Below are 14,982 nucleotides of genomic sequence, written 5' to 3'. Positions count from 1 at the left end.
CTGTATTATCTTCTTTGAGAGAGCATACAGAGTAATATGTAGGGGAAGCGAGTATTGTGTTGCCCAAAGAAGGTTTTTTTTATTAAGCTAGAATGGCTCAAACATTTTTAAAAATGGGGTTTAAGTATCAATATAAATTACATCAATTACCAGCATATAAATTTGAACACTAAGATTTACAATATTTATTTGTATAATGTGTTTAACATTATCCTACCATACTAGTAAAAATGTTATGAATATACTTCAGGGTTTAGAACCAATTGCATCAGGATGTGTCACTCTGGCATGTAGATTATTTTGTGCTGAAAAAAATTAAGGCCCATAAAGCTCAGGAAGAACATTTGACCTTTCCTTTTACTGCCTAAAAGAATGTAGACAAAGGAATTGTTCCAGGAAAAGCATTATTATCATAGATGTCCATTTTATTATGAACTAGTTATGATAGACAGGTAGAAACCTAACAAAGCCCATTTGACATAAGTGTAATCTTCTCTGTGTCCCATTATTTCAAGATTGCTCAATATACATTTTTACTAAACATTTATTCTTTTCATCTCCATGCAAAATATCTTACTTCCTTTCCTTAGTTCTCCAAGATATATAGGATGGGCAAAAGTAGGTTTAACAATTGTGAGTATGTGAATTTATTTTTGTATTATTATATATTAATTATTATATTATTTTTATAATTTTATTTTACATTCATTGTGGCATTTTGAGATCCTTTTGAGTTAACAGAACTATTTTAAAAATCATAACCTGTATGTCCTTTTCCATATGAAGAGTAAACCTACTTTTGCCCATCTTGTATACACCTCATTTTGCCTTACTCTCTTTAGATTTTTCAGGCTTATGTGAATTCCTTCTTCATTGGTATTAAAACTTGATTTTTTTGTTATTAATATGCTGTATTTTATTTTAATTATTAACCAGCCAGAAGAACTAAGGGAAAGTAGAAAGTTTCCCCATTCCCAACATACTAAAGGGGAGCAGAATTTGTCATCCCAGTGTGTATTTTTGTCCTAAGAATTATTTTAGGCTAATTATTTTTAGAAATAGCAAACAGAAAAATTTATGAAAACTGAGTAGAAGTTAATACTTTGTAAGAGTCATTTATATTTATAAGAGAAATCTCCATTTGAAGGGTGTCACTTTCTCTGTACCAGGAAGAGAAAGATGACTATAAATTTCTAGAAATTGTTATCAATTAAAAAGGCAAAGAATTAATCTGCATAACAACCTTACCCTTATTTACTGAGTTCTTTCTGGTAACCTTTTACACATGGGGTCCCCCATCCACAACTTCTTTTGTCTTTGGCTGGAGATGGTATGTAAGGTGGTGGTTTGGACCATTTATGGGAGCTACTAAGTTTTCTTGGGTCTCTCATGTATATAGGAGGTTTTCATATTATCAATTGTTTTTTTTTTTCTTCTGTTAATATTTTATTACAAAGGTTATCTCAGCCAAAAATTATTTTTCTCCCCTATAATACACAAACACATACATACACAGACACAAATTGCTTTTAACATGATGAATGTAGCAAATAAGATGTCCTAATGCACATATTTATATCCATCTCATCCCATCTTCAAATTCTTTGCAGCTGCTGAATCTCTCTCTACTTTTCTCCCACAATCATGCTCAAAGTGCAGCTAATCTACAATGAATAGTGAAGAGAAGAGAGTGAATTTTCATACCAGTTGTAGCCCCAAGATCATCTACAGTGAGTAAGTGATTATAGTCAGATCACTGAACTCTTTTTTCTCAGTTTCCCCTAAAGAAAATAGAATCATAGGGACCATGGAGCATTCTCTTGAGAATATAAGAAAGGTCCAAAGCTGTAGATAATTTTTATAAGTTTATTTAAGCCAAACCGACAAAAATTTCTGGGAAGCAAAATCCTAACAGATTGAGAAAATACTCTGAAGAGTGGCAATTTTGCAGTTTTTTTCTATGTGTTACAATCAAAGGAGGAGTTATAAGGAGGTTTACTTGTTATCCATCGTGGTGGATTAGGGAGGCAGGAGAAAGGAAAGTGAGGAAATCTCTGATATTGGATAAAGAGTAACTTCTTTTAAATTGGTGGGTAAAAGAGAGAGGTGGGTATAGTACATAGAGATGGTATTTGGGCAACAAAATAACAATGAGAGATTCTGTTTTTGGTGAGATATTCTTCTCTGAGGGGTCTGGAAGAAAAGAGGATTACTCTAAAAATCCAAAGGTATATTTTGGTAGTTTTAAAAAATGCAATAGACAGGCTCAGTTAAGGTAAAGATTGACTTTTATAAAGGAATATACAGGTCTAGGATATGATTACCTACTATGACTCACTTTTACTTGGGAAGTTTAATTTCAAATCATCCTATGTGGTTACTTTAGGTCTCTGAGTTTGTTTGTTTTTTAATTTTTATTTTATTTATTTAGAGGAGAGAGAGAGAGAGAGGAGAGGGAGAGACAGAGAAAAAGAAGGAGGGAGGAGCTGGAAGCATCAACTCCCATATGTGCCTTGACCAGGCAAGCCCAGAGTTTTGAACCGGCGACCTCAGCATTTCCAGGTTGATGCTTTATCCACTGCGCCACCACAGGTCAGGCCATGCAGGCCTTCCCTGAGCTTGTCAGGTTTCATCTTTGGCCCCTTTTTTTGTCCACACTCCCAAAACTTGCTAAGAGAAATTGATCTGTTTAGTACAAAGGTTGAACCATGGGGGCCATATAAATGTGCCACTCAGCTCTTATATTTCAGGGTGCATGATAGAGTGATGGCTCCCCTCCCATTGACTTTCTGGATCCATAATTACTGCCAAGATCTTACTGACCATAGAATTCACCCAGCCAATGACTGAGCATACTAAAGTAGACCCATTGTGAAGAGACATGGAGTTCCTACAGTGGGTGACCTTGGATTGAGATCTCCATTTACCTGACCAAAGCACCTTTAGACTTTCTTTTAATCTAAATCTCTTTCTACAATTTTTACCCTCCTTCAAGCCTCCTTTTTTCTCTCTCTCTCCTTTAGAGATGTAGGGTCTGAATCACAATTTAATGGCTCTCCTCCCCTTTTGCTTACTCCCCAAATAATCTTTTTGTACTTCTAATCTTGTTTTGAAATTTTGTTGTCAACACACCTGAGCCACAACAAAGAAGATTATAAATATAGAAACGTGAGCAACCTCTGGGGCAGCTTTTAAAACAATGGGAGTTGAAATGAGAGAACAAAGACTCTATCTTCCCATATTTTTGAGAAAGTTTTGTAATACATACAACAGTGGTACTCCAGGTATGGTCTATAGACACCTATGGTTCCCATGAAATTTTCAGGGCATATGTGAATAAAAATATTTTTTTCCACTGTGTTGATATTTGTACAGATCATGTAAAATCAATGGTGAGTAAACTGCTGGTGCCTGAGCACAAATCAAGGAAGTAGAGGAAGTAGCGTCAAGTTGTACAAATGGTTATTATACATTAGACTGTCATGCATTCTAATCAGTTGAAATAAAAAAATAGTTTTATTTGAGAATGTATTTTATTAAACAGTAAAGATTATAATATAATTAATTCTCCACCTTTGAATATATTTTTTAATATGCTGTATGACAAAATGAGAAGTAAACATAAAGTGTCGCAACAACAATGAACTACTCGGAGACCAGATGGCATGCTCCAAGGGACTAAAACAGCCCTGGTCAGTAAACTGAACAACTGAAGACCCATCCCCAGCCTTACTCAGATATTTATTAGCAAGTACAAATAACTCAAGGTAGCAGGTAGGAGAAGTTTTCAGGGGGTGAATTGATGTGCAAGAAATATGCTGACTCCTACTTAATCTCTGGTCTGAGAGCCTAAACATTTCTGTTACTAAATCATATCCCACTGTTTTGCTATTTCCAGCATGCACTTTTTCCAGTATGGGTCAGAGAGGTCCCTGAACTCTAGTCTGCTCAGGGCTTTTGCCCTATGGCATTTCGCTCTCTCAAATTGTTTTCCTAACTCTGCATATTTTCAGAGCATATTCCTACAATAAAGCACTTCTGAAAGCATATATGAAGTCAGATTTTTGTTTTGAGGAAAAACACTGGTGCAATTATTTGAGTCATGGAATAAAACTAGATTCCATATTTTATAAAACCCCCTTTTTTACCTGAAAAAAATAGAAAAAATAAAAACAGATTATTCAGACTTGCTTATTTTGCAGACATTTTCTCAAAAATAAATGAAATTAGCCTGTTTGGTCATATAGTTGTATTATTTTAATTTTTTTTTTTTTAGAAACTCCTATACTGTTTTCATAGTGGCTACATAAATTTACAATCCTAGCAGTGCAAAAAGTGCTGTTTGTTGATTTTTTGATGATAGCCATTCTGACAAGTGTCAGGTAATATCTTATTGTGATTTTAATTTGCATTGTCCTGATGATTAGTGATGCTGAGCATATTTTTATATGTCTAAAGACCATCTGTATGTCCTCTTTAAATAAATGTTTACTCAGGTTCTCTGCACAATCTTGAATCAGGTTTTTTTATATTAAGCTCTTTAGTTTGTTATATATTTTGGATATTAGCCCCTTATCAGATGTCATTGGTGAATATCTTCTTCTACTCAGTAGGTCATTTTTTAGTTTTTTATTATTATTGATTTTTTGGGATAAAGTTGGCTAATAAAATAATATAGGAATCAGATGTACAATTCTGTAACGTATCGTCTTTATATTGTACTGCATGTTCACCACCCAAAATCTAGTCTCCTTCCATCAACATTTATCCCTTTATACCCTCTTCTTCCCCTTTCCCCTATGATAATCACCATGTTGTTGTCTGTACTTATAATTTTCTTTCTTTCTTTCTTTCTTTCTTTCTTTCTCTTTCTTTCTTTCTTTTTCTTTCTTTTTGTTCTTTCTCTTTTCTTTCTCCCTTTTTTCCCTTTATTTTTTTTCTTTCTTTCTTTCTTTCTCTTTCTTTCTTTTGTTCTTTCTCTTTTCTTTCTCCCTTTTTTCTCCCTTTATTTTTTCTTTCTCTTTCTTTTCTTTCTTTCTTTCTTTCTTTCTTTCTTTCTTTCTTTCTTTCTTTCTTTCTTTCTTCCTTTCTTTCTCCCTTTCTTTCTTTCTTTCTTTCTTTCTTTCTTTCTCTTTCTTTCTTTCTTTCTTTCTTTCTTTCTTTCTTTCTTCCTTTCTTTTCTTCTTACTTTTTTCATTTAATTGCTTTACCTTTTCCACTGAGCCCTGCAGCTCCCTTCCTCTCTGGTGGTTCTAGCAAAGTGTATTTCTCTATCAGAGTCTGTTTCTATCTTGTGGTTAGTTTATTTTGTTAATTAAATTCTATATATGAGTAAAATCATGTAGTACTTGTCTTTTTCTGACTGGATCATTTCATATAACATACCAGTAATACTCTTCAGGACCATCCATGCTGTTGCAAAGGGTAACATTTCCTTTTTTTTTTTCAGACAAAGTGTACTCTACTGTATAAATGTACCACAGCTTTCTTATCCACTCTTCTATTGATGAACACTTGAGGTGTTTTCAAATTTTAGCTGTTGAAAATAATACTGCAATGAACATAGTGATGCATATGTTATTTCAAGTTTGTGTTTCAGGCTTTTTTGAATATATTCTTAGAAGAATTGCTGGGTCATAAGGCAGTTCCATTTTTAATTTTTTGAGGTAACTCCATACTGTTTTCTACACTGAGTGCACTGTACTGCATTCTTACCAACAGTGTACAAGGGTTACCTTTTTCTCACATTCTCCACAACAGTTGTTTTTTATTGATTTATTGATGATGACTATTCTGACTGGTGTGAGGTGATATCATATTGTGTTTATAATTGGCATTTCTCTGATGATTAGTGATGTTGAGCATTTTTCCCATATATTTACTGATCATCGGTACATTTTGAGAAATGTCTATTTAGGTCCCTTGGCTATTTTTTAATTGGATTGTTTGTTTGGTATTGAGTTTTATAAGTTCTTTACAAATTTTGAATATTAACCTGTCAGATGTATCATTGGAAAATATGTTCTGCCATTCAGTGTGTTTTCTTTTCATTTTGTTGATGGTTTCTTTTATTATGCAAAATCTTTTTAGTTTGATGTACTACCATTTTTATCTTTTGTTTTCCTTGCCCATGGAGACAGAACAGAAAAATATTACTAAAAGCAATATCAAAGATTTTACTGCTCCTGTTTTCCCTGTTTTCTTCTAGGGTTTTTATGGTTTCTGGTGTTACATTTAAGTGTTTAATCCATTTTGAGTTTATTCTTGTATATAGTGTAAAATTGATCATTTTATTTTTTGCATGAGTTTAGTTTTCTCAACACAATTTATTGAATAAACTGTCTTAATGTATTGTAAATTAGTGCCTCCTTTGTAACATATTGGTTCAGAGGTTGGGAACCTTTTTCGCTGAGAGAGCCATGAACGTCACATATTTTAAAATGTAATTTTCTGAGAGCCATACAGTGACCCATGTATGTTAGGCATTATCCAATAAAAATTTGGTGTTGTTCCGGAGGACAGCTATGATTGGCTCCAGCCACCCGCAACCATGAACATGAGTGGTAGGAAATGAATGGATTGTAATACATGACAATGTTTTATATTTTTAATGTAATTATTTTTTAATTAAAGATTTGTCTTGGAGCCAGATTCAGCCATCAAAAGAGCCACATCTGGCTTGCAAGCCATAGATTCCCGACCCGTGTATTAGTTGAACATACAGACATGGGTTTATATCTGGATTCTGGATTCTGTTTGATTGATTTATGTTTCTGTTTTTATGCCCTTATTCTGCTACTTTGATTACTATAACCTTGTAGAATATTTTGGTATCAGCATGTTACCTTCAATTTTGTTATTTCTTGTCAAGACTGCATTGGCTAACTAATGTCTTATGTGGTTCCATATAAATTTTAGAATGTTTTTTTTTTGAAATATTAGGATTATTCTGTCAAAAATTCCACTGGTAGTTCAATAGAGATTTTATTAAATCTGGAGATTGCTTTGGCAGCATTTTAACAGTGTTAATTGTGCCTCCATGAGTGCAGTCTGTCTTTCAGTTTATTTTTATTTTCTTAATTTTTTTCCTTTAATGTCTTATAGTTTTCTAATTACAGGTTCTTCATCTCTTTGGAAAATACATTCCTAGGTATTTTATTCTTTTTGATGCAATTGTAAATGATATTGTTCTCTTTCTAATGGTTTGTTATTGGTATATAAAAATATAACTGATTTCTGAATATTAATTTTATATCTGGTTACTTCACTGAATTCATTTATTAGCCTAATTATTATTATTTTGTGGGTTTTTTAGGCTTTTCTAAATATACTCTCATGTCATCTGCAAATAACGAGAGTTTTACTTCTTTCTTTTCAATCTGGATACCTTTTATTTATTTTTTTTCCTGTTTGAGTACTGTGGCTATGACTTCTAATAATATGTTATATAAAAGTATTGAAAGTGGACATTCTTGTATCTTATTTGAAAGAGAAATCTTTTAACTGGAGCAAAGCTTTTCCATCTAAACCAGTCTCCACACCTTGCTGAGTAAGAAAATACAACTGATGCAGTATAACATTTATCAAATTGTGTCTTTTTTCTTCTTCTATATGATCATTCTGTTGGCAGAAATTTTTTTTTTAAATTATTTTTATTTATTTATTCATTTTAGAGAAGAGAGACAGAGAGACAGAGAGAGAGAGAAGGGGGAGGAGCAGGAAGCATCAACTCCCATACGTGCCTTGACCAGCCAAGCCCAGGGTTTTGAACCGTTGACCTCAGCATTCCAGGTCAACGCTTTATCCACTGCGCCACCACAGGTCAGGCCTGTTGGCAGAAATTTTTGTGCACAAGGTCAGTGAAAGAACTGCATAGAGAGTTTAAAACAACTCCCTGTTGCCCATGAATCCTTGGAATTTTGGTCTTCCTCATCTATGTCGTGGGATGGGCCTGGTTGGAGGTGTTTGGTTTCTATGTGGTGCCATGTTTATGCCTATAGCACATGGTCAACTTGTTAAGTAATCAAGTCACTCAGATCAATGCAACAGACAGTGTGGAAAAGATCAACATTTCAGTATATTATTCCTTTAAATGCTTTCTGAGGAAAAAATATGTGGCTCCATCCTGGAATATTTGTGACACAAATGAATTCTACATGTCTTATGATTTGTTCATTGTGGCCTGTATGAGAGCTGGTGCCACTGTCACCTCCATGGCCTACTTCCTCATGATACTGTCTTCTAACAGGTCTTTCTTAAAAGATGCAAACAAAATTTAGATTTACTTGGATATCAAAGCAAAAAAACAACAACAACAACAGGAAATGCAGGATATTTAGTAATGGTCAATATAACAACTCAGTTCTTACACGTGAGTGTATGCCTGAGAGTTTCAGCCAACGAATTTACAGTTTTGACAAATGTTCAGAGAGTTGCTTTGCAGTAATGATGTGTGTCACTCTAAACAAACTTATGTAGAAATACAAACACTTTAATGTCTGTCTCAAGCTTCTGGGGTATATTTGTAAAAAAAATTCTGTTAGGTAAATTTTTTTCTTTAGATCAGGTATTGAAGTTTTTGTGTCAGCCATTTTAAAAAGCAATACTTTGAAAACAAATGACTATTTTTTGAAATTTGTGTTACATTTACTCTTATTATTACCAAGACAAGCAATTGAAAATATGACATATTCTGTGATATGCCAGCATCAAAGAATCTGCCCATAAATTCACACAAGCCACCTGTCCTTTGTTAAGATACAAAGAACAAAATGGAATTGGTGTGAAGTTCCATTTCAGTCAACTGACATTTGTTAAAATGTGGTTCATCAAAAATAAAGTGATTCTTACAACTGACTTTAAAAAAATTAGCTAATTTTCTCCCTCAATTTTCTAATCCAATCAGAAAACTTTTTAATGAGTTACTGTAATCTTGCTACACTTACCATTGAAGAAGCTGGGTTCAGACTCATTGACAAGCTTTCCAAAATCAATTTTACTTCATTTTAATAAAATTACTTACTTGTCATAATTCTTCTTAAGAAATAAATGTCAGTTCTGTTTTAATGAGTATTTGCTTTAAATGTTTAAGAACTTAAAATATTAAACCTAAAATTCTTCATAGAATCAAAAGTTAAAGACAGCCTACTTAGTGGAAGAACACATTCACACATGATACATCTGATAAGGGTTTAATATCAAAAACTTATAAAGAACTCAGATAACTTAACACCAGAAATACAGATAACTGAACAAAAAGTGGACAAAAGTCTTACACAGACACTTCTCTGAGGAAGACATACAGATAGCTAAGAAATACAAAATGTTGCTCAACATCACTAATCATCAGAGAAATGCAAATCAAAACCACAATGAGATACAAATTCACACCTATCAAAATGGCTATCATCAATAAATCAATAAGCAGTAAGTGCTGTGGAAGGTATAGAGAAGAAAAAACCCTTACTTACTGTTAGTGGGAATGAAAATTGGTGCCACCACTATGGCAAACAGTATGAAGTTCCTCAAAAAGTTAAAAAGGAAACTGCTTATGACCTAGCAATTCCACTTCTGGGAATATATCTGAAGAAAACCAAAACACTAATCTGAAAGAATAATATGCATCATAACATTTATTGCAGTGTTATTTACAATAGCTAAGATTTGGAAGGAACTTAATTGCTTATCAGTAGAAGAGTGGATTAAAAAAAAGTAATGGTACAACTTGACCAAGAGGTGGCACATTGATTAGAGAATCAACTTGGGAAACTGAAAACCCAGGTTTGAAACTCTGAGGACCCCAGCTTGAGCATGGGCTCATCTAGTTTGAGTGCAGGCTCCTCAGCTTGAGCACAGGGTCACTGGCTTGACCATAGAATCATACATATGATGCTATGGCTGCTGACTTGAACCCAAAAGTCACTAGCTTGAAGCTCAAGGTCTCTGGCTTGAACAAGGGGTCACTGGTTCAGCTGGAGTCCCCAGGTCAAGGCATGTATGAGACAGCAATCAATGAACAACTAACATGCCACAGCAATGAATTGATGTTTCTCATCTCTCTCCCTTTCTGTCAGTCTGCCCCTTTCTCTCTCTCTCTAGCAAAAAAAACAAAACAAAACAAAAAAACAGTTGTACATATCTATAAGAGAATAATAGTCTTCCATGTAAAAGGAAATGTTACCATTTGTGACAGTATGAATGGACCTAATGGTATTATATGCTATGTGAAATAAACCAGTAAAAGAAAAGCCAAATACCCTATGATTTCACTTATATATGCAATATAAAGAACAAAATAAACAAAGAAAACAGATTCATAAATGCAAAGACTGGTAGATGTCAGAGCAAATGAGGGTTGAGAGGGCTGTGTGAAAAAGGTGAAGTGTTTGATTAAGCAGTATAAATTGATAGTTAAAAACAGTCATGGAAATGTAGATTAAAGCATAAGGAATATAGTCAATGATATCATGATAACTATGTTTGGGGCCAGATGTGTACCTGAAGCACTGGGAAGAACCACTCTGTAAAGTATGATTTTCTAACCACTTTACTATATATCTGAAACTAATACACAATAATTTTGAATTAAAATGCAATTGAAAAAAAATAGAGAAGTCTTATCAGGTAGGAGATGGAGTGCACACAGACCCTCCCATTCCCTGTTGTTCCTTTTCTCTCCTGGCTGTTTCTTTTTTCTGCTAGTTCTCCTTTTCTTCTTCTGACTCTTATTTTCCTCTACCAGCTGTTCCATTTTGCTCCTGGAAACTCCTTCCCAATCATGGCTGCGCCTTCCACCACCGTCAGCTTTTTCCCAATCATGGCTGCTCCTTGCCCCTCCCGCAATGTAAACTGGGAACACTTATTACTTGTGTCTGCCATATTAGACTCTGGTCAGCAGCACTGGCACCCACCTGGTGGACTCCCAGCAGTTTCATCCAACAAGACTCTCTCCATCTTTCTGGAAGTGACCAAGCACACAACACCACCAGCTCTCAACCAGGCCAGCCAGAGTGACCTGCCTCCACCTCTACCTCCCCACCCTCCTGCCCTCAGCCACCACCCATGCCTTCTGCCTGCTGTACTCTTTCCCCACTTGTAGCTCACTGGCCTCTCTCCAGTCCTGAGCCTTGCCAATGCCGAGGGGGAGGGCAAGCACCGTAAAAACAAGCAAGATGGTAGAGCCAGGGGACCAGAGTCTCAGGGACTGCCATACAGTAGAATTGTGTGACTCCTAGGTCAATAGCATTGCAGCAATAGGCCATTTGGTATTGGTGCTGGTGCTTGCACAGGCACAGGGCCCTATTCAGGCAGCATGGCCCCTGGAGGCTCCTTGGAGACTCCTTTTAACTTTGGCAAGAATGAAAGAACTCTACCCTACCTCACTGGCAATTACAGTGTTCTGTGCAGAATCAGGCAGAAAGACACTTTATGCCTAGATAATGGGATTAAGGCTGTGATCAAATTGACCATGTCCATGGCTCCCCAAGGCAATATTGCACCACAAAAGCTGCTATGGTTGTGCCTGAACTGCCAGTGGACCATGGAGAAGTTGAAGATTTACAGCAGTTTGGACCAGCCAACAAACAGCCAAGACTACTTTGTCCATGACCCTCTTGGTGAGTTTTCAGAAGACTCAAGAAGTCAGAGACTGGCTCTGGGCAGCCAGCCAACTCCTTTGGACATAAAACCTCCTTATGAGGTCTGCCTAAAGCCCAGAGAGGTCTTAGAAAAGACAGACCAGGAGTCACAGCAGCTGCAGATCTACTGGTCGCAAGTACGCTAAATGGTCTGCTGCATATACTGCCAGGTAGAGACACCACTGATGGCCAATAAGGAGGAAGTTAATAAAATTGTGGTTAAATTTTGCAAGTCAGAGCACTCCCAGTTGTACCAGAGGTTAAATCAACAAGCACGAGATTATGTGCTAATGAGAATACATCTCCTGCTGCAGCTGTCTGCTGTGTTTAGTGTGAGAATGTTGTCCTGCCTACAGAGCCCTCTACAGGATCACCAGTTCATCTTCCTCTTCCTCAAGGAATATGATACCCTCTGCCAGGTTGCACGGCAGCATCAGCACCTTCACTGTAACTCTAAAAAATAAGCAATTAAATACATAATAAACTACATAATAAACACCAGTTTGAAAATCTGATTGTTTTGAGCCCCTTCTCTAGAACAACTTTCCAGCCTTGGTGTCACAAATCAGGCTAGGAGCTGCAATGTACAACACCTGCAGTGAGGATGCATATAGCACTTTGCTGCAACAGTACCAGCACTTAGAGGAGGAGCTTCACAGAGTCACTAAGATGTGGCGGGAACGCCAGAAGAGGGTTAGCTCCTACACAACAAGAAGATGACAATAAAAAAGCAAGCTAGCAAAAAAAATGAAGTGTTTTAAAACAAAGGTAATTCCTTTAAGAGCATTTAACCATTAAGAAAGAGGACAATGATGACTACATCCATTCACACATCCTCACATGTAACATCATGGACCCTCTCATCCCCAGCAACACCCACATCCACCAGCTGCCACTCCAAGTGAGCTCTAGTCCTGCTTGTCTCTCTGAGAGTCACCTACCCAATGTGTCATGGACAAGCTTGGGGTCAGGTTCCAAATCTCCCATTACAGCTCAGCAGTATCCAAGACTGATCCACACAGACAGTAGCTCTCCACCAACTTTTTGCAGTGATGAAGATGTGGCTTCATTGTCAGCTATATTTGTATTTATTCATTGAATAGCCACAACAATACCAAGGTAGTGAGCAACATATGCTCTGATACTCTGGGGGACTCAACTAGCCTTCTCCTCAGTTGTGGATTGCTCCTGTGCTTGCTGTTCTGTCTCAGCACCAACTGTGAAGGCATCTATGGCCCACAAAAGGAAAGTGGGGACAAGACTGAAGACAAAGAGAGGAGCACAGAGTACAGCTTTAGCACATACATTTGGATCTGCACCAACCAGAAGGAAGGCAAGTACTGTGACCGCTTCTGTGCATTATTCACGCACAGCTGGCCTTCCACACCAACAGGCAGAACTTATGAAGACATGAAGGAAAAGCTTAATTTTTGGCTTGCCAAGAAAATAGAACAACTTGAGAAAACAGATCACATTCAGAAAAGAAGAGTGTGGTTGATTATTGTGTGGTGGACTTGCTGCAGTTCATAAACAGCTCAGTGACCAAGCCTGTGAGCAGCACTTCTACAACTCTGGGAATACAGTATGAAAATATGCAGAGTTGAGATGACGTCAGAGTAATGGCGGAGTAGGAAGCGATACCGATAAATCTCCCCCAAAACTCAACAAGATCTTCAACCAGAAACAGAAAAACCTATACTTGGAGCCTCCAGATGCTTCACAATACACCCAAAGGTATGGTGGAGTGAAAAATTGGCTAAATATATAACCAAATCCTGAAGGAAATAGGGAGTAAGAAATGCTCCGCCTTCCTCACTAACCTAAACAGGGTGGCTTTCTCTGGTAACTGTGAATATAGAAACTGAGGCGGGCAAAGGGGGTGAATACATCCAGGTCGCGGCACAAACGGCCGAAACAGGCTGTGGCATGGAGATCCTAGCGGAGGAAAAACTGATCCTGTGGCAAGACGGGCAATACAAGCTAACACTCGCACCAAACCCAAAAAAAGAAAGACAAGCGGGGCAGCCATTTTACCTGATCTCCTGGTTGGTGCGCAGTTAGTGGGCGAGAGATCTCTTCTAAGCCCAAGAAGTGGGTGTCCGTGTTACCCCACAGAGAGGCAGGGTCAGAGGCCTTTCTGTGGGCCAAAAGCAGAATCTCTGGGCAGCCCCAGCGCCCTGGGAAAGCCGCGCACGGGAGGGAGCGAGAACTAATTCCAACAGTGGAAATTTTCCGTGCTGGTGAGGGCTTCACTCAGGGAAACACGGCCGGCCTCATATCCTGGTGTGCGCACGCAGATAGGTAGTGAGCAATTCCTCCGTGTCCCTCGGCAGTGCGCGCCCGTGTTATCACACAGAGGGGCAGAGTCAGGGGCCTTTGTGTGGGCAAAAGCGGAATCTCGGGCCGCCCCAGCGCCTTGCAAAAGCCACGCACGGGGACGGAGCGAGAGCGAATTCCAGCGCTGCAAATTTCCATGCGGTTGGGGGTTTCACTCAGAGCGAGAGACTACTGGCCGGATATCCTGGTCTGCGCGCAGATAGTGAATGAGAGTTTCCTCCAAGCGCCCCGGAAGTGGGTACCCGCCTGTGTTACCAGACAGAGTGGCAGAGTCAGAGGTCTTTGAGTGGGCGGAAAGCCCGCCTGATTATGCTAGCAGCTCTGACTGACTGAGCCTTACCCAGAGCCCTGTGCTGAGTGGGAATAGAGTAGGGAGTTGCCAGCTCTTTGAACCTCTTACTATCCAGGCAGAGGCAGCAACAACCCCATAGCTGGATTATCAGGCTACTAATTGAGGAAGGAAAGACTAGGAGAAAGGCTCCAGGAACAAGGACTCTCTCACTGTTGGAGCCTATGAATGCTAATGAGCCTTGACTCCCAACGAGACTAAAGCACAATACATGACATTGCCATAGAGACTTATCAACTGCAAACCTCTACCTGAGCGTGCCAAAGGGGCAGAACCTGGGGTACAGAGTCACCGACCAGGAAGAGGGAGAGAAAAGAAAAAACAAGAAGATAACCTCTCAAAATCAAGAATAATCTGCAGACTTTATAACCTATCCCATTTTATTATATTTGTTCGTTTGTTTCTCTTATCTTCATTCTTGATACTTTCTTTCCTCCTCCAATTTGGCTGATTAACTCTCTGCCGGTCTTACTCTCTCCTCTCCTTGAACTACACTACCCATAAGTGTTACATCTCCCATTATCTTTTTTCTCCTCTTCCTTTCTCTCTATGAGGGTTGCACTCCAAAACCCTTAACTCTCTCTCTCTCCTTTCTTTTTTCTTCTTTTACTGGTTCCCTCTTTTTTCTCTCTCTCTTTCTTTTCTCCCTCTATATTAGTT

General features: G+C 37.8%; 1 pseudogene; it reads left to right on the top strand.

The window, feature by feature from the left end:
- Nucleotides 1–8,339, top strand: part of LOC136317717 (neuronal membrane glycoprotein M6-b pseudogene) — a 30,634-nt pseudogene extending 22,295 nt beyond the window's left edge.
- The last annotated feature ends 6,643 nt before the right edge of the window (nucleotides 8,340–14,982 follow it).

Source organism: Saccopteryx bilineata, chromosome X (genome assembly GCF_036850765.1).
Source record: "Saccopteryx bilineata isolate mSacBil1 chromosome X, mSacBil1_pri_phased_curated, whole genome shotgun sequence".
NCBI lineage: Eukaryota > Metazoa > Chordata > Mammalia > Chiroptera > Emballonuridae > Saccopteryx > Saccopteryx bilineata.
The sequence above is the reverse complement of the archived record's forward strand: the minus strand, read 5'-3'. Positions and strand labels throughout refer to the sequence as shown.